Consider the following 20,587-nt stretch of genomic DNA (forward strand, 5'->3'; position numbering starts at 1 on the left):
TGCTGGCGCCGAGCCAATCCCACTGAACGCTTTTCTGCAAAAGTCCTCTCTGAAATGGTGCAGGAAGCAGCCGCCTTCTGCTCGGAGCCTGCTCCCGGCCGGCCGACCTTGCCTTCCACCTCACGCCTCCCCGGGCTGGGCAGCACACGGATCCCCGCAGGAGCCGCTCCGCTCGCCCAACTTTCTCCGCTCCGCCGCTGGCCTGGGAGAAGGGAAGGGGGGCGGGGGGGCGGGGGAGAAGGGAAGGGGGAAGACTTTTTACCCACAATGCTTTGTGAGGACGTTGACAAGTGGATCCAAGATGGCGTAGAAAGTAATGACAGGTAAGTCAGGACTTCCCCATTTCCTGGCTAGGAGAACGAAGGGCAAGGGGCCCGGCGGGGGCGGGGGCCGCGGAGCGGGCCGGCGGGCCTCCGGTGCGGAGCAAGGCCCCGTGGAGCTGGGCCGAGGCTGCTGGCTCGGGAGAGCTGGAGCAGTGCCGGCCGGAGAGGGCCCTGTGTCTGCGGAGGGGCCTGCAGCAGCAGCAGCAGCAGCAGCAGCAGCTTAGGGGCTGTTTACAAGCAGGCTCCGCCGGAGTCCTGCTGCCTGATGAGCTTCTCTGTGGGCTGGGCTGCCGGAGGGCAGAGCCGCCCGGACGGCCGCGAATCGGGACGGCTGCAGATCGCAGGCTGGGGAGCGAACGGTGCCTTAAACGGGGTGGAGGGAGGAAACAAAACCTACACTCAAGGGTGGTGTGCGTGTCTGGGTTTAAAACAAGATGTCTAAAACATGCGTATGTACATGTAAGCCAAGCGAATGAGGAAGCTTTCAGAGGGCGGGGTAGTAAAAAAATTCCTCGAGGATCGCATGGGGCAAGTCTTTGTGGAACTGAAAAGGCAAACAACAACTCCTAACATTTAAACGGACGGTTCCTCTCCCCTCCCACTCCCCACCCGCCGCCGCCGCTATAAAGCAGGCTCCTGCGGATATGCCTGCCAGCTCCACCGAGCAGCACTGTTTCCATTAACGAAGTTAGAAGTAAATACTAGGCGGATCAAGTGTTGATTTTGTAGATGCATGAGACGTTTAGGGGGGTTGGGTATTTCAGAGGTGATTCATCAGCGATAGCTGGAATGAGAGGGACAATGCTCAAATCGGTGATTACAACTGCAAGAAAAGCAGTTCCTTTGTAGGATGGGAATGAGAGCACTTAAACAATATTGTTTAAGAATAGCATGGCTATTAAGCGAAAGCTATGTTGAAATTAATTGCATGGTGAATATGGAAAACCAGTAACTCTCTATCCTGTCCCACACACTAGGAATGTGATCATAACTGAAAATATTGATGCAAACACATAAGGGAAAATGAGTTTTAAATGGAAAAAAACTGCGAGTGCACTGGGACTTGTTTTTCTGGAATGGTTTGAGTAATGTTAAATGTTAGCATTTTGATGCTCTTTAAAAATGAAGTGTTTTGCAACACACATGTACGCCTTTTGCAAATGCCTTGTTTTTACACAAAACATTTGCTATTGAGAGATAATTAAGTTTTGTAAAAACTATGTTAAAAATGTGATTGTAACTTCCTGTGTTGGGATAGCTCGTAGAAACGAGAATTCTTTCCTGTGGAAACTGTATGAACAACTTGGACCCAGAGTCTGCTAGGATTTATGTACTCAAGTTACCATTAGAAACAGGAATAGGAATAAGGAAATGCTCTTACGGCCTGGAACTCAAAACAACTTCTGTATGTGTGACTGAAATTAAGGATATGTTGGTGAGATTGTTTGAGCAAGGAGGAGTATTCTTGTGTGTATGTATACTAGAAATGAGAAAAACGCTTTCAGTAACTTAGCTGAAACCCATGCAAGAGAAATGGCCTAAAAATTGAGCATTGCCTTTTTCAATACAATGTTAACATTAATTCAAATTTGACTTAAATCTTTTCAATGAGTGAGATTATTTACAGGACTTACTTTTTACAGCATATAATTACAAATGTAGAGCATTTGTTTACAGTTTCTCCTTCTTAAAGCTGCAATTCACACTTACCTGGGAATAAGTCCATTGAATTCTGTAGTACTTCTGAGTAGACTTGTATAGGATTCTGCTATAAACATAGTTTGCAGCAATGTTCCTTTTCAGCTGAGGAGAAGCTCAAAGGCACAGCATAAACCTAATTTATAATGGATAAATGAGTATTTTTAAATAAGTACAATAAGGCTTAAAAGGTTGTGAACATTTAAATATTTAATTTCCTAAGAAGGATCAGACTAACTACTGCAGCAATTCCCAAACTTGAAACTAAGGAGACTACTAAAAGAATTCCTTTATTGTTTGTGAGTCACTTGATGGTTCCACCCTTGGGTCATTCTGTGTTGTGCCATAGTGCCTTCATCTCTGTTACGGATAGCCTAGTGACCTACCCATAAATCGTCCATGTGCTCCTCCCACTTTTGAGAATTATTGTATTACTGCTGATTTAAGTATGATGTTCTATGGATTGAAGGGCCTGAATCTTAGTGTAGCTGGTTGTATGAACAACCCCTTTTTTGAAACAAACTTTCATGAGGATTTGGTTTAGGGTTATAGAAAAAAAAATGCAACAGTGCACCAAATGCAAATACGTGGGATGAATAAGAGCTAGTGTAGTGTGCATTGAGCCGTGAACTAGGAAGTTGTTTGTTACAACACTGATATCCCAATCCCACTTTTCTACCACTCAGCGGCCCTAAAAGTGGCTTATCATGGATAGTCAATAAGGTAAAAATCCTGGTTAAAATTCCCCATCAGCCATTCATTCACCAACTGGTCTTGTCAAGGTGCTGTCTCAGCTTTAGCCCCTGCCCATCTGTGATGTAAGTATCGTAATACTGATTTACTTTACAGTATGGGTGTACTAGGATAATGTACTTTGAACACTCAAAAGTGCTTTATGAATACTAAGTATTATCTTACTCAGTAATTTCTTACTGTCTGTTATTTTCTGCAGTGTAAGAAATTATGGTGCCGGTCTAAACTACCCATCTTTGTCATAAGATATAGAATTATCAGGTGGATCTCCCCTGCCTTTTTTGAAGTGACAGAGTAAATTCCTGAATACAGCTTAAGAGAGAAAGAGAAATAAGAATTGAAAATAATCAGTTTGCAGGCCTCAAACTGATGTTTGGTAGGGGAAGAAAAGTTTTGTTTTGTCAGAAGAAAAACTATTAAGAGCCCAAAGTATTTTGACTTGTAAATTTCCATTGGGATTGGATTTGATAACTCTTTTATTAAACATAAAGATCCCTTAAGAGTACTTGAGGCTGCAATCCTGTGCATACTACATTGGGAGTTAGCCCCATTGAACACCATGGGACTTCCATAGATTTGTAGTGTAAGGCTACAGTCCTAAATGCATTTATTAGTGAATAAGTCCCACTGAATACCGTGGGGCTCACATCTGAGTAAACATGCATAGGGTTGCATTGTATGAGAATCATCTTTGTAAGAAAATAATATCTGATCTCATTGCCCCAAGGAAGATTTGCAATAAAAATTATTTGGACGCACTATGGTTTCTACTTTGCTAGAATTAATCTTTTCTACCAAGCACCAATTTGCAGCATAATTGTGATCTTTTGAATAAAGCTTCAGACACATCTGTGTTACTTGCACAGACATTTTGCAATATGTGTAATATATAATATTATGGGCAGAATGTATTTCTGAACTAAGTACTATAGTTCATAAAGGTTCATTTCTGTCATTCTGCAAGACAGAGAAGTGTTGTCCTCCGTTTTACGGAACGTAAATATTATACATGTACTAACCAATTGTTGCTCCATTTTAGGGGTTACATACAACATCTGCTACTTTACTGATGTTCACTTGTTAGGTTGTAAGTGACTATTTGTGTGCTAGAACCATAGGCTAATTCACATGCTGCTTGGTGGCAAATATTATATCCAGAAGTGTTGACAAAGGGTATATTTTGGCCGATCAGTTATGAATTAGTTTAGTTAAATAACCCTATGAATCATAAGGCTGAGTATTGCAAAACCCACTCACTTTACATATTTTCTAGTTTACACTTCTCTCCAGTTGCTACCTGACTTAAACATGTGCATGCAGTCTGTGTGTCTTCACACTTTCCCTTACATATACACCCATCTCATACTCTTTTTTAAGTCATTGTGCATTGCCAGACATCCCTAGCTGTGGCGTTGTGCTTCTTCTACTTCTGTATCTTGGGTCTCCTGTGGATGTATCCTATTCTGACCTGATGCAGCCAATCTTCTCCTGCTTATGCTGCCATTTTTGTGTCCCCAGACAATATCCTCCTTGTCACTGCTAGCACATTTTTTGAGTGCTTACACCTGGCATCTCATAGTAGTGGAAACACATCTTTCTTTTCTGGCAGGAAGATTGGGATGGGGGGCTTCTCTTCCATTTTTTTCAGTGACTGTGTCAGGGAGGAGAAAATGCAGTTGCTTGTGCACAGCTAGCCTATCACTGTTACGCTTCTGGGAATATCTACAGGAAGCTCAGTGGGCTATAAAATAAACTGGCACTACTTTGTCTACATTTGACTCCTGGATCATGGTGTGTCCATCCTTAAATAGTCTTTCAAGGAAAGGCCTCTGAAGGGGCATTCCAGTTTTAATTGTCTTCCCAATTGCTGTTTTCTGCCAGGATATTATTGCTTGGTGTTATTTCAGGAAGCAGTGTGGCTAGCTGCTGTGCAAGCCTAAAAACGAATTTGCTTCTCAGAGACAACACAATGTGTGGATGGAATTTGAGCTTGACTGGCTAAGTTATGACTAAGATTTTGTGTAGAAATGCATTAAATAGCTTAACAGTAGAGTTGGGAACCAACCCTGGATTTCTAAAGTTCTTAACTATTGCTGATGGCTAATGCATCTGGCTTAAAAAAAAATTGCAGTGTGTCTCTTTGTTTTAGTTAAAATAGAGGTTGTTGAAATAGACCCAGCCATTTTTAAAGTTCACCTCGAACTTAGTTTACAAAAAAACAAAAACAAACCTTAGGTTTACTTTCAATATGCATAGCCATGGTGGAAATTAAACAGGATGAGCACTTATCTTTGACAAGACTGATAGAACACTGTGGAGTAGATGAGAGAGTTTTTTTTGTGTTAACTGGAGTAAAATCTAATGTTTGGGTTCTGTCAGATTATTTAGAGACTCAACGCTGTAACTTCTTGGTGATCCTAGAGTAATGCGAAGTATCTTCTGTGATGTCATGTGAGAATTTATATGTGGATAGAAACATTAGTGGCAGGTTGCTACAATTTTATTATTGGATTAGAAAACATCTTTGAATGATTCTTGTGAACAAATGGAAGGCAATATAATCATATGCTAATATAGTTGGATACTTATTTCCTATTCTGGAAACATGGTAATGAAAGCACCCTTCCTTTCCACTGACATTCTGGCTTCATTTGAGCCAATGCTCTTTTGTGTTTGCAGTTGTGGCCAGTTCGGGCTTTCCAGTTTTCCATGCTTAAAATATATCGTATTTACTGCTTTTCCCTTCCCCCACCCTTTCCTGCTCTTCATGACACATCGCTCACCCACCCATCATGGAGTATTTGGCTGGAAAAAGACCTAAGACAAGGCCTGGTTTCATCCCTAGGCAAACTCATCTATTACTGCAGTCTTAAACACATTCACTCAGAAGTAGGTCTCTGAGTATTTGCTTATTTATTTGATTTATATTCCACTCTTCCTCACAAAGAGCCCAGGGTGGCTAACAACCTATATAAACACAGTATACTGCATAAACAATTAAAATAATTACTCAAAAATCAGTGTTACATAGTAAAATACAAGAAAAACGGTCAACACAATCAAAAACAAAGCACTTATCTATACCCCAAATGTCTGCCCAAATAAATGTCATTTAGGTACCAGTTAAAAATGCAACAGCATGTCTTTACTGTAAGGGAGTTCCACAGGCAGGGTGTCACCACCAAAAAGGCCCTGCCACATGTGATAGCCTCACAGGCCACATACCTCAAGGGTACCATAAGCCAAGCCTCCCTGGCTGATCTTAAATCCCTGGTTGGTCATTGGGGAAGGCAGTCCTTCAAGTACCTGTTTGTGAGCTATTTAGGGCTTTGTACACTAGTGCTGATGCCTTGAATTGGGCCCAGTAGCTCACTAGCAGCTAATGCAGAGATCTAGAAACTGGTGTGATACACTCACTTCTCACTGCCCCATCAACACACAGGCAGCAGCATTCTGCACTAGCTGCAGCTTCTAGAAAATCTTCAAGGGAAGCCCCACATAAAAAACATTACAGTGCTCCAATTGGGAAGTTATCAGAGTATGGACTACTTTTGCAAGGTTATCCTGGTCCAGGATCAGCCCTAGCTCACCATAAGCACTCCTTTCCACTGAGGCCACCTAGGTCACTAATGACAACTTTGAATCAAAAAGTACTACCAGACTACATAACTGTTCCATCAGGGGACTGCTACTCCATCCTGAACAGGTTATCTTTCTTACCTGATTCTCGTACCCAGGAACCCCCTACTTACAGAGCCTCGGTCTATTCAGGACTTAACTGCAGTCAATTGGCCCTTGTCCAGCCCACCACAGCCTCCAGACACTGCTGTCCAGCACTTCAGATGGAATGGAGAGATAGAGCTGGGTGTTATTCACGTATTGGTGACACCACACTCCAAATCCCAAGATAGCCCCCCCCCCCTGCACTTTTAAATAGTATGGTAGACAAGCTGGAACTTGTGGCATAACTGCCATGGAGCCAAGCAGAAGTCTCCCCATGCTACTCTCCGGTAATGACCCAGTAGGTAGGAATGGAACCACTGTAATACAGTGCCTCCTACTCCGAACCCACAGGGTAGCACTGTCCCCCCATCTCTCTCCTGAAGAAAGTAATCAGCCAGGCTGACCAAGCTGTTTTAGTGTCGTGTCCAGGCCTGAAGTCAGACTGAAATGGGTCAAGATACTTTTGGTGAGATTTAGGCCAAAATCACATGTGTATTTTAAAGTGCTTCAGTTATCACTCAGAAATCTTTGCACACTCTGTAAATATACAGTATCACCATTCACAAGTTATGCCTTTCCTGCTTTAAATGTCACCTGCAGCTAGTGTGGAAGAAGACTTGGATGCAATTCCACAGTTCCCCTTCTAACCTGCACAAATGCCATTTCTTTCCCCATCCCCTTTCTCTGCTTTCCTGTGAAACTGACATGGTTGGGAGAAAGCCTTGTCAATTTCTTTTGTGCATTCCTCTTCTCCACCCTTTTGGAGCAATAGCAGAAATGGCAGGAGGGAAAAGGGGTGGATGGATTGGGTTTTCTCAACATTGGTAAAACTGTCAAGGTTTTTGCTCGACCTTGTCATTTTCATTGGAGAGCAGATAATAGGATAGTGAGGGAAATCTGCAAATGTGAAAAAAGCTATTCCTAAATGTGTACAAGCCTATGGGGAAATGGTGATTACTTCCGATGGAACACATCTGTTTGGAAGTGACAGAAAAAATGCAACTGAAAATCCATCTTCCTGTACGGCAATTAGTTCATTAAAAAGCCTAGGAAAAGTGCATCTAAAACTTTTTGTGTTTCACACATGTTCACCAGCAATGGGCGAGAGACTCAAAAGCCTTTTAAATGGCACAACTAAGCATTGCAGTTTGTGGCCAATGCCAGTCAGATCTAATGGTAGCGTCTGGCTCAATTTTTTATTTTAATTTTTTGAGAACTGGACATGCTGTGCCGACTCAATATAATTCCCAGTAGTTTAAAGAGAAATGAGTCTGTACTTGCTCTCTTTATGTGTTTGGACATTTGTTATGACCCACTTGTTGTGGGTTGTTTTTGCGGTGTTCATTCTAAGGCTGTGAGTGGGGGAAGATTTTGTGTATTTGTGGATGAACACTTTTCATATTGTATTGTGCTTTTATGATATTTTTATTTGTATTGTGCTGATTATTGTTTATATTGATTTTGGTGTGTGTGTTTTACTTAATCATGGATTTCTGTATTGTATGTGTAAGTCGCTTCAAGACTGCTTTTTTGCAGTGGGAAGTGATGCATAATTTAATAAAATAATAATATTTTTATTTATTACCTTTCTGTACCGCCCAATAGCCGAAGCTCTTTGAAGAGTATGTAAATATGAGAGAGTGAGTGCCCTTTCTTGCTCACACAGGCAAACATGTCAACATGTGTCTGCAAGTGTGTTCTTGCAATATCTTAAATCAGCTGTATGGCTTTTGGATAAAAAAGCTTCCCATAATTTGTTCGTTAAAACCCCGCCTCATCATTGGCAAGATGCACCTGTAGAACTTTAAGGGATCTAGCTGGACACAATGGAGCACTTATTATTATTACTTTATCTATAAAATTTATAGACTTGAATCCTGACAATCACAAATGGAAGGAAGCTCGCAGAAGGCAACAGTGCATCACCACCTTCCTCCTGCAGCTGCTTGAACCTTTAGAAAAGATTCTACAGATGTTCAGGGGACTCCTCTGAATGGTGTGCATTCCAGTACAGGGGTTGCTGGCAGAAGGGAGAATTGGCCCAAATCACATGGAAACATCTTCTGCGAGCTTCTTTCCACTCACTGTAAACGTTTCGGTTAAAAATAAAGCAATGTACAACCAAAAATAAATAAGCAGCAAGTGAAAACAACCAAGCAGCAGAAGATACAGTGAATCAATATGTCTTTCTACTATGGAATCTTGTAACTTTTTCAGGATTCTGAAAATTTCAGCTTGTACCTTAATTTTTTAAAAAGGCTTTGTATAGTTAAAGAAAAGAATTTGAATTTTTTTGGCTGAAGAATTAATAGGTGGTGATTAGTGTAAAATTTAGGACAACTTACCTCTGAGTAAGTAGTGATATGGCAGTAGGACCTAGAGTCTGTAACTAAAACTCTGCACGAAGGATGGGAATATATATATGGGATTCTAATAAATGGAAGTTACTTGTCAGTAAATGCTTTGGATCCATACTGTTCTTCCATGAACAGAAAGGTTTATTTTCTTTGTGGAAGGATCTATGATCCAGCAGAAGCACCTGATGGTGGAATGTGACTTTTGCTGATTCTCCCTATGCCACCTCCCATGCTATTCTTGAGGGTCACCCAATCCTCCAGAGATATTTTCGGAGGGTGCAGGGGAAATTAATCCCCTGCCCCCGCTTGCCAGCAGGAGCAAATTGTGGAGTTTCACTCATGCAATCTTTGCATCCAAGCCAATGTATTTAGGGCTGGTGGGTAAGTCAAAGATCAGAGTAGCTTTAAGGCAAGGACGGGCAACATCTCCAGATGTTGGACTACATCATGCTTCACCATTGGCTATGCTGGCTAGGGCTGATGGGAGTTGTATTTTAACAACATCTGGAGGGCCACAAGTTGCCCACCCCTGCTTTAAGGGTTACATGCAGGGCAAGGTTGTTAATCTGTCAGTCTTATTACCTGCAGTAAGAGTAGTCATTCCTGCATTGATACAGAGATCTCTTGCTAAAGGAATCACAAAATAAGTCTGTCTTTTAAAGCAATCCAAGTCAGTTTTGCAAATCCTACTCTGACTTGTTTCTGATGCAATGTTTCCAGAAATACTTCTTGTATTGAGAACAGACTGAATTAGGTGAATGTTGTGTAATATTTGGGTTTGTAATGCCTGGGGACTGCATCTCATGCTCTTGTCTGTTTATAAAGGGATAACGATTTCAAAAGTGGGTAAACAGTAGAAGGATAATGGCAGTAGAATAGTTGATCTGTACTTTTAAATTTTGAAGTTGCCAAAGGTATTAAGGAGAAAAATTCATACTCAGTGGTTTTGAAGCAATTTGCTCCAGACTTACAATGATATGCATTACTCAGTTATGTCCAATTTACAGATCATAATTTTGTTTGCTGTTGAGATGAAATAGACTGATGTTCAGTTTTTTAGATATTGGCAATATTATGTTTACTTTTTCCGAACTTACAGAGCACAAAGTTGAAGGCCACCTTATATGTTAGATGAAAACTGGTAACTACAGGTTGAGCTTATAAGCTCTTGTAATTTTTAGCCATTAACTTAACTGAACATACAAATGTTTAACTGAAGGTTAGTTTTCTATTAGACCATTTTCTTAAGTAATTCAGGGAACTATGAAGCCTTTAGGAACAACAACAAAAAAGATTTACCATGGAAAGCAGTGTATTTCTGTTACTATGGACAGAAATTCTTAAACTTTGGTCGCAGTATATTTTCAGGTGGTCTCTGAGTCTACACCAAAAATATTAGAGGGAGATAGTGATTGCCTTTTCCATCTCCTTTCCCGCACTGTGTGGAACGAAAGGAAATGGAAAACTTTGGTAGGTAAGTAACAGACAAATGTTACTAGGTTTGCACGTGCTCTGTGTTACTGAGACATTTATCAAACAAAGCATTACTATACAAGGCCAGTTCATTTGGATAGAGTATGTAGTACAGTTGCACTGGAGTGCAGAAAAAGTGGTTTTAATTTGGAAACCTTTCAAGTGGCCTCCTATATTGTACAGGTGCATTGGAATAGAGAAGAAGTGGGGTTTTGGCAGCCTCTCAGACACTAGCTGATTTTAGTTGCTGCTGTTTTTGTAACTGGGTTGTTTTATTTGTATTTTAAAAATTGTTTTATGGTTTTTAATGATCTTTTGTAAACCGCCTTGGGAAGGCTTTGCATTGAAAAATGGCATATGCATACTTTAAAACACATAAATAAATAAATAAATAAATAAGCAATCCTATGTCCTTGAGGCAGAGTCTGGGGGTCATAGAATAGTTCAGATTGCTGGATCCGAGATTGGAGACAGGACTCCGACCTCAGAGCCAGTTATCTGAGCTCCCCTCCCCGTCGCAGTTGGCATGGAGAGAACTGCAAATGTGACCTCGAAGGGGAGGGAAAGGAGGCATGCTGGTGGGCAGGGAGGGGAGGGGACTAGGGAGGCCAGCTTACACCATATCCCTAGGCCTTCCCAACCTCCTTCCCGCCCGATCTGCAGAACCCTAGCTAGATGGGCAAAAAAGCCCACCTAGCCAAAATGCAGAGTGGGAGGAGTGCGGAAGTGAAGATCACCTCTGCCGCTTCTCCCACTCTGCATTGGATGGCCATAAGCCGCTGAGTTTGGAGGCTTATGGCCATCCCTATAGGACTGCACCCTAAGTGACGGAGGTCGCAATCCTATCCAATGCAGGGCAGGAGAAGCATGGAGAGGATTGTCCCCTCTGCACTTCAGCTGCCCTGCATTTGCGGCTAGATAGCCGATTTCGGCTGTCTAGCCATGGGAAGGCGGAGTGGGGGAAGCAGCTGCTGGATGACACATAGGATGTGTTGTACTGGCATTTCCACCTTACCCACCCTGGAATGCCCCCAGGAATGCCCTGTTTTTGCTGCTCGGCGCTCCTCTTCCGAGGGCGGAGTCTGGGGCTGTTCCAAGCTGCCTGCGAGGCAGCACGGGAGGTGGGGAAGGGTGGTTCTCAGGGAACCAGCCTCAGAGCACACGCTCTGAGGTTGGTTCCCGGAAATCGACGTATTCTATGGCCATCTAGCCGCTGACTAGTGGCCATAGGGGTCAAGATTTCTTTTGCTCCTGCTGTACCTCAAAAGCTAAATCAAAACACAGATAAAAGGCTTCAGTCCATGCCTTTTAATCCAGTACTTCAGTGGGTCATACAGATGCAAATTGTCAGTGACTCACAGTCTACAAAGGAAATGCCGTCAGGGAGTTCAAAGGAAAGCTACGAAAGTTGCCCAACGTTTGAAGAAAAGGAGGGCTCACTATCCTAACTTAAGGGGTGTGGGGTGGGGGAGATCTCTCTCTCTCTTGTGAGGCCTCGAAGTGCAACTGTTCAAACTGGGCCAGTCGGGCAGACCGTCTAAGCTCCTCCCCTGCTATCTCTCTCTTGGCTCTGCATCTGCGCCTGGTGTCTAAGAATTCAGGCTCTCCAAGCCCCGCCTCTCCCTGTTCACTATCTCTCACGGGGGGGGGGGTGAAGAGGGGCCCTCTCCGTCCAGCTGAGCCTTTGAAACCTGAGGAGTCTGCCTATCCATGTCTGGACAAGCCTGGGAAACTTCCTCCCCCATGTCTTGCGATTCTTCTTCAGAATCTGAACTACTCTGCCACTCCCTGCGCCCAGAGGCAACCCTGACAATAGGATTGCTTCCTTAATGTGTTGTGGCCATGACACATGAGAAATTAGTCAAGGAATAAGCAAACGCAGACCAGCAGTCTGCAATATGTCACCATTTAAGAACTGCTGTTCTGGGAGTAAAAGTCTAGTTCTTTGCTGTATGTTTAATTTTCTTGTACTATACTATAAAAATGCAAACCTAATAATTTTCTTGCAGAGTTATATTCCCTTGACACAATAATCTATTTGAAATTTCTCATCAGCCACTTAGTATTTTCCAGATTTTCTTAGAGCATTTTGAAGAAATATCCAACAAACAGTTCCATAGGTTGTACTGTTAGACTGTAATCCTATATTTCTTAGTAGATATGTACAGGATTGGACTCTTAAACACACATACTTGGAAGTAAGTTCTGATGATTCAGTGGGACTTGCATCTGAGTAAATTGTTTAGGGTTAAATTGTTATGATCTGATATAGTAAGTACAGTCATTGTTAAAAAGAAATGTCAGAAGAAAGCAGTTTGCCTGTGCAAATGCAGGTAATTTTAATAAGTGCTACCTAGATGAATCAGAAGTGTGAACATTACGTTAAGAGGTTTACATGTGTTCTGTTAGGGCAATGGCCTTTACACTGTGTTCCAGGGAAGCCTGAGATTCCTTAGAAGCTTATCAGGGGAAATGTTAAGTAATGGAAGACATTCTCTGAGAGATGGCTTGCCTAGCCCAGCATTAGTGATCTTCCCTATACACTATACAGCTGTAGGGCATATTGGGTGTATTTTAAGTTCATACAGGACAAAGGCAAGGCCCAACAGGCCTGCCCTGCCCCATAACTAATAGCTCACCCTAAAACATGTTCGAGAATTCTCTATAAAGGGGTTACTTGGGAGGTAAGGCAATGTAGAAAGAGTTTCCTGAAGGTAGAGTCTTTGAAAAACTTGTTGGTTTGAGGCTGATGGAATATAAGTCATAACACATTTTGTAACACATTGAGTAAAAATTGGGGAAGTGAGGGAGAAACCCATCTGGTTACTGAATAAACTGTCTGACATTGCCCACTTTAGGGTTCTGTAATGTTACATAAATATTATACTACTGCTGTTTTTCAGAATCAGACTATGGTTCCTTTTTGGGCTAGTGAAATCTTAATAGCCAGGCAGGCTTGTATGGGAGAAGGCGGGCTTTCATATAAAGGTAAAGGTGTCCCCAACCAGTCGTGTCCGACTCTAGGGTGTGGTGCTCATCTCCATTTCTAAGCCGAAGAGCTAGCGCTGCCCGAAGACGCTTCCGTGGTCATGTGGCCGGCATGACTGAACACCAAGGTGCACGGAATGCTGTTACCTTTCCCGCCGAAGCAGGCTTTAAAAAGCTTTGAATTCTACCTGGAAACAAATTGGAAGCCAGTGCAACTGTTTCAACAAAGGCATCACATGCACATGCAGCCCCTGTTAACAACTGAGGTGCTCCATTCTGGACCAAATGCAGTTTCTGAATACCCTTCAAAGGCAGCCCTAGGTAGAGCACATTGTATTCCCCAGGAATGGGCGTAGTTGCAAAAGGCACTCCTAGCTGCTGCTGAAACCTGAGCATCCAAGGTCAAGGCTGGGTCCAGAAGAACCTCCAAACTGTGTTTTCAAGAATGCTACTCCATCCAACACAGGTTGAACCACAAGTCCTGGCTAAAGTCTGCTGACTGAGAGCACCTCTGTCTTGTCTGGATTCAATTTCAGTTTGTTCGCCCACATCCAGTCCATTACCATCTCCAGGCAATGGTTCAGGACCTTGAGAATCTTCCTGGAATGAGATGGAAAGGAGAGATACAAGTTGGTGTCATTGACATATCGGTGACACTGAAACGCAAAACTCTGAATGATCCGCCACCCCCAGAAATTCGGGGGGACCCCCCCAAAAGTAGACTCTCCCAGAAGTAAAAGAATTTGTCTGCCTATGTGTATATCCTTGGTACACTTGCTAGGGAATAATTCATGTGTAATTAATAATTAAAAATGGCATAGATCACATGTGAATATAAGATAAATAAATGAGGACATGATACTGTGACTGAGTAGTTAGTTCTTAGTGTTTTTAGGTTAAAATTTTGTAGCACTTAACTGAGAGCCTTACCCATGCTTAACATGAATGTTTTTGGCTTTTAAAAAATCGCCATCCTGACTCACTGTGATTACATTACAGTCAGCTGGCTGCGTGGGTAGGACATGAGTCTCAAATGCGTGGAACCTGCAGCTGAGAAATTTCCAGGTTTGAGCTGTGTGTTTGAGGAATGAAAATCACTGGGCCATAGATAGCCCTTCAAACAATTCCCTTATATCCTTTGTCAAATATTTCCTCCTTGTGAAAATGTGAATTGCTTAGGGTTTCTAGGATATTTTGTGTGCATTTTAAATAAAGGATAATTACCTTGTAGGGACACTAATTGAAATATCTGAAAATATCTGAAAATTGTTATTTTCTTACCTGTGTATTTGGCATATAATCTTTATTGGTGGTGTCTGTGCAAATGCCCTGATTTCCTACCAGTTCCAGAGGGAAAAAAGTAAAAGGATTAATCAGGTTGATTACATTTGGCACGCAGGGTGCTATTTTCTTTTACATGGTCTAATATCAACCATTAGCATGAAAAAGCATCAGGTGCTGTATGGCCCCCAATGAAATTACGAGTCTGTTTTTATTGCTGTTTTGTGCAGAGCGCACCCTGCTAAAATAATTCAGATGTTCCACTGTAGTTTGAAACTATTCCCCCTTTGTATCTATTTGTATGATTGTGGATTAAAGTAAGGGGGAGGGGGTGGAGTAAAGTGGATTAAAGTAAGGTAGTGTTCAATTAACATCCTCAGTCATTTTGCAAGAGTGGCATGAACTAGAAGCTGCAGTTAATTGACTTGCTTAAAGGAAACCAGAAATGGCAGTTCAGGGGCTTGTCTCTTCCAAATCCCAAGCATTGTCTGCCTAAAACTACTTGTAAATGATCAACGGCTTGCAACTAGGCCAGCCCATTTCTGCCCACTGTGTCTGTGGAGTTTTGTAGTCAGAAAGCCACACCATGCAACTTGAAGCTTTTGCCACATTTTAAATGCCAGTGTATGCAGTGCTTCACTTTTTGTCAAGCTCCTCCCACATCATATGATCTGATGTTAACAGAGCAATGTGGATGTGGCTTGCCGTCTTGCACAGCTATCGCAGAGCAGGTAAAATACTCCCTAGACTGCATTTTCGCTTGCAGCTGGCTGTCAGGATTCCTTTTGCCTCCACTGAACCACAAACGCCTAATCAAACACAGACAAGAGGCTTCAGTCTGCAGCTTTTAATCCATACTTCAAAGGGACATACAGATGCAAATTCTCAGAGACTCTCAGCCTACAAGGAAATGCCTTCAGGGGGCGGGGGTTCAAAAGGTAGCTAAGAAAGTTGCCTGCCGTTTGAAAGGAAGGCAATCTCACTAGCCTAACTTAAGGCGTGGGGGGAGGTCTCTGTCTCTCTCGTGGGGTTTCTAGACGCAGCTTCTCACGCAAGGCCAATCCGGTAGACCATCGAAGTTCCGCCCAGGCCTTGTCCCTCTTTGCTGTGCGTCTGCGCCTCGCATCTATTAATTCAGACTCCCCAAACCCTGCCTCTACCAGTTCGCTATCTCTCACGGTAGGGGGGGTGTGTGTGAAGAGGGACCCTCCTCCTCCGGCTGGACCTTTGAAACCTGAGGAGCCCGCCTAGCCATGTCTGGACTAGCCTGGGAACATACCTCCCCCATGTCTGGCAGTTCTTCTTCAGAATCTGAACTACTCTCCCACTCCCTGCACTCAAACACTCCTGACACTGGCCACTTTTTGTCATCAGTTGTGATCAGTATCTTTGAGAGCTGATAAACAGTTAATAGTGAATAGGGCTGCAGCAGATACGCGATGGCCATATATTCAGATACCTATGCATCTGAGAATGACTTATGCACCAGGTCACATGTCTGCGTTACACCTGTGTGTGATCATGCCAGTGACAAACAGCTTTTTTGTTGTTTTGGTGGTGTGTTTTTAGTGTGACATATGTTTCTCTGCACAGTGGAAGCAAAAGTCACCCTTGTATGCCCAGAGAAAATCATGGTTTGAGAAATAAAAAATTGACAAGTCCACAGCTGACGCAGCCCTCAGTTTTCATTTGCTCAAGAGCCACAATAAAAGCAACACGCTGTGTATGTGTGTGTATTTATGTTTTTATTTAAGTTCTGGATTGGCAACTATGAATTGTTCAAGGGCTGAAGGGTCAGTACCATTAGCCCTGACGCTCCCTCACACTAGCATGAACCAAAATGCAGGCAAAGGGTTCCAGTGTGAAAAGCGTCAGAGGCTTTGGCAGGGTACCTTCATTACACAGTTTAGCTTCTTTCTTCATGAAATAGGCTTTACTCTTCCCCTTCCCCCTGTTCAAATGGCAAGAGTGTTTCTTCCTCTTTTTATACACCTCATCGTCTGACTCCTGTTTGCTTGAACTACATGGGGGATGAACTCTGCCAGAGCCTCAGCTGGTGTTCACACACACGTGTGAAGGAGATGTAAAGAACTCTGTGTTTTAGTTCATGTGGGGAAAAAGCATCTACAGTGCATAATAAAAGTAGAGTCGGGCTGAAAATTCTCAGAAGAGGACTTTTGGCTGAAATGGGGGGTGGGGTTTGATGGCAAAAGAATGGATGAAACTACCTTCGCTCTTCTGCCTTTTAGGGGTGGGGGCATGGGCATCTGCTCATAGGGGCAGCGCCCCCCCTTCCAGTGATGACATCATTCTGAGAATGGCAACAGTGGCTGCTATCTCTACTTTCAGTCTCCAGCCACATGGGCAAGGCTCCGGACAGGAGGTCAGTAAATTAAACACAGGCGTGGGGGATGCCCTTGTGTTTAACTGGTGCTGCAGGAGCATGTTCTTGTAAGGCAAAGAGGTAGTAGCAGACTCTTCCATGCCAAAGTAGCTCTGAGAGTGGCAACAGTACCTCATGCTGCGCACGCCTGCCCCATCTATCTCTACTCTCCACTTCCCTGCAGCACAGGGAAACAAGATCCAGCCAGGGCAGATCAGTAAATTAAACTTGGGGTGTGGTGGACCGAGCTCAGTTGAGAGTGGCTACAATGCAAATGGTAGAATGTGGACCTGGAAGAGGCAGTGAGGCTGGCTTTCTGGCAGGCCCACCCAGGTGGCACTGTGGCCTGTTAGGCCTTCGGTTTGGTAGCCTGTGGGAGTGACTGCCTCAAAAAGCATCCCTCACTGACTGTGGCTATGGAAATCACTCACTTCCCATCCTGTTCCACCTGGCATGGGCTCCTGGCTGAGTTCACTGCCATTTAAAGCGAACCAGTAAGTTGTTTTCCAGCCCACAGGTGAACTGAAGTAGGGAGAGAACACAGGAAAGTCACCCATCGGGGGGAGGGGGGCGGCAGTGGTGTTGCTTGAAAGAACCATCCCTGCAAGTCCCAGAATCACAAGGGAATATGCAGTCCTTATGTACCCTGGCTTTTCGTGGCTGAACCTCCCCCCCGCCCCGCATACCTGTAAACATGCATAGGATTGGGCTATTAATGTTGGTATGTGAAAGCACCTTAAAACCCTATGCTTTCTCCTGTGAAGGTTGGGACAGTGCCAAAAAAATAAAAATAAAGGAAAGGGAGAGATGGCTACCTGTCACATTATGAGGATAGCTATTCCAGATTTAATCTATCCTCATGGACACAGATGGGAAAGGGCAATTGATCCCTGGGGATAAGTCACAGAGCATTTCTACATGAGGCTTTTATCACACACTTGTGATTGGTCAGTCACAGAAGTTTGTGGGTACTTTACACGATGTCATCAGCCTGCAGGGTGTCTCCCGTGCTTTCTGACCTTTATCCCTCTTTTTAAAAGATTGGAGATAACCCAATAAGGAATGTTAATCTGATATATTGGCAGTGTGTAGTGGTGGAGTTGTGCTATAATCACACCGCCATTTAATGGCTGTAAAATGAAACATATAGAACTTGTCAAGAAAGACAGCCCTGAAAAAAACAGCCTGTGTCAGCCCATGTGCGGAGCCAATCTTAATCCCAGCAGAAGCTGCAGTAAATTGCGGGATAAAAAGCTTGGTGTGGTGAAGCCCATAGTCTCCAGATTCCCAGCTTTCTTTTTTTTTTTTTTTTTAAAAGCAAGCCTATAGCTCTTGTAGAACCCAAGATATGAGGCAAAATGTGAAGCCACTATTCTGGCTATTCATTTTGTGAGAAACTAGCCAGCTCCCACCCTTTAGTGTTTTTATACTTAAACACTAAATGTTTTAATGCATGAAGTCACAGCAGTGGTTAATATGCAGGCTGTCTGGGTGTGTTAAGCCTTTTGGGGGTCTTCCCTGTTAAGTAATTGCAACCTCATAAAAAACAATATAGAAATCCAGGAGTATCCTGTAGCTGGGCTTGGACAGTAGTATGATATCAAAAAACAAAAAGTAGCAGCAAAGACAGGAGTCCATGATCTTTCTAACTCAGGCTCTTCTTAATTATTTTTATTTTTTTGTAAAGCTTTAAAAATGACCTTGACAATGTGTGCAGAGAAAGTTAATTGTTATTATATCCATATTGCAGGAGGCGGGCTGTGGCTGAGGAAGTGTGGGTTACACAAGTCCTGGAAACTGGTTCAGCGTTGTTGGTGTTTTAGGGAAATGCAGATGGGGATGTAAAATTGATTATGCAATTTATTAAGCCTTAGAACTGGTTGTTGTGAAACATGTATATAGCTTTAAGAGAACCTGCCATTTTAACTCTTTTGGGAGGCCAAGTGGAACCTCTCCCCATCTCTCTCTTAGTGTTGTCCTTGGAGCTGTGCCATGCAGTTCCATAGTGTTTTCTCATGCACTCTAGAAATAAAGAAATCTCTTGTGAAGGTGCCTGACTCCATTGTGCATTGCTTGCAGAGAAGTGCCTAGCAGTGGGCTGCAAGCCAACCAGGTCACGCCATCCCACCCCATCCCCACCCCAATATTAACCATGCCCTTCAACCCTGTAATGGCCTTTGGAGCAAAGGGAGTCATGGAAAGAACTGAGGGTTTCAGCGGTGGGTGGAAAGACATTGTCTGGACACCAGGTTTACCCACTGAGAAACAACAGGGGAATACAAATGGTATACAAATTTCTCAGAGGCTAGAACTACCTGTCTTGGTAGACCTGGTGACCAGGCCTTATTGCTGCTCAGTCAGCAGATCTACTAGGAATGGTAGACCTGTTGTCTGATGCTATCAGGACTTTTTAAAAATGTGCAACCATACACAAAATGTACAGTTCAAGGAAAAATGCACAATTCAAAAGAACATTGCTGTGGTTCAAAATTCAAGCCATGAAAAAGTTGTATTGTTAGCTGATGTAAAAAGTGGCTGATAACAATGTGAAAAGTAAGGTGATCGTTACCTTGTCGTGGTGCTGGAGCTTGAGCACCTCAATGACGCCATGAGCTAAACTGTGAAGGGACACCCAAGATGGGAAGGTCATGGCAGAGAGGTCAGACTAAATACGATCCCTGGGGAAGGTAACAGGAACCTACCCCAGTATTCTTGCTGTGAAAACTAAATGGATCAGTACAACCAGAGATATGTCGGTATACCATCGGAAGATGGGACTCCCAGGTTGGAAGATGGTCAAAATGCTACTGGGGAGGAACAAAGGATAAGTTCAACTAGCCCCACATGTGATGACGCAGCTAGCTCAAGAATGGCTAGCGGCCGACGGTGCTGGTGGTGAACGACGAATCCGATGTTCTAAAGATCAACACACCATAGGAACCTGGAATGTAAGATCTATGAGCCAGGGCAAATTGGATGTAGTTATTGGGGAGATGTCGAGATTAAATATAGACATTTTGGGTGTCAGTGAACTGAAATGGACTGGAATGGGCCACTTCACATCAAATGACCACCAGATCTACTACTGTGGACAAGAGGACCACAGAAGAAATGGAGTAGCCTTCATAATTAATAATAAAGTGGCTAAAGCAGTGCTTGGATTCAATCCAAAAAATGATAGAATGATCTCAATTCAAATTCAGGGTAAGCCATTTAACACCACAGTGATCCAGATATACGCCCCAACCACAGATGCTGAAGAAGCAGAAGTAGATCAGTTCTATGAGGTAGCACCTATCTGTAGCACCTACTGGATAATATGCCAAAAAGAGATGCTATTTTCATTACAGGAGACTGGAATGCTAAGGTGGGTAGTCAAACGACACCTGGAATTACAGGCAAGCATGGTCTGGGAGAACAAAATGAAGCAGGACATAGGCTGATAGAATTTTGCCAAGAGAACTCACTGTGCATAACAAACACTCTCTTCCAACAACCTAAAAGACGACTTTATACATGGACTTCACCAGATGGCCGACACCGAAATCAGATTGACTACATCCTTTGTAGCCAAAGGTGGCGGACATCTATACAGTCGGTAAAAACAA

General features: G+C 43.2%; 1 protein-coding gene across 8 annotated transcripts in view; it reads left to right on the forward strand.

Moving 5' to 3' along the window:
* The first annotated feature begins 276 nt into the window (after positions 1 to 276).
* Positions 277 to 20,587, forward strand: part of HELZ (helicase with zinc finger) — a 165,207-nt gene continuing 144,896 nt past the window's right edge. For all 8 annotated transcript variants that reach the window (XM_084837470.1, XM_084837471.1, XM_084837472.1 and 5 more), the window contains exon 1: positions 277 to 323. The gene's annotated coding sequence lies outside the window, so the exon portion shown is untranslated. The remainder of the gene's footprint in view (positions 324 to 20,587) is intronic.

The sequence above is a fragment of the Heloderma suspectum genome, chromosome 2 (assembly GCF_057233095.1).
Source record: "Heloderma suspectum isolate Gila_16-S chromosome 2, 16-S_ref, whole genome shotgun sequence".
NCBI classification, from domain to species: domain Eukaryota; kingdom Metazoa; phylum Chordata; class Lepidosauria; order Squamata; family Helodermatidae; genus Heloderma; species Heloderma suspectum.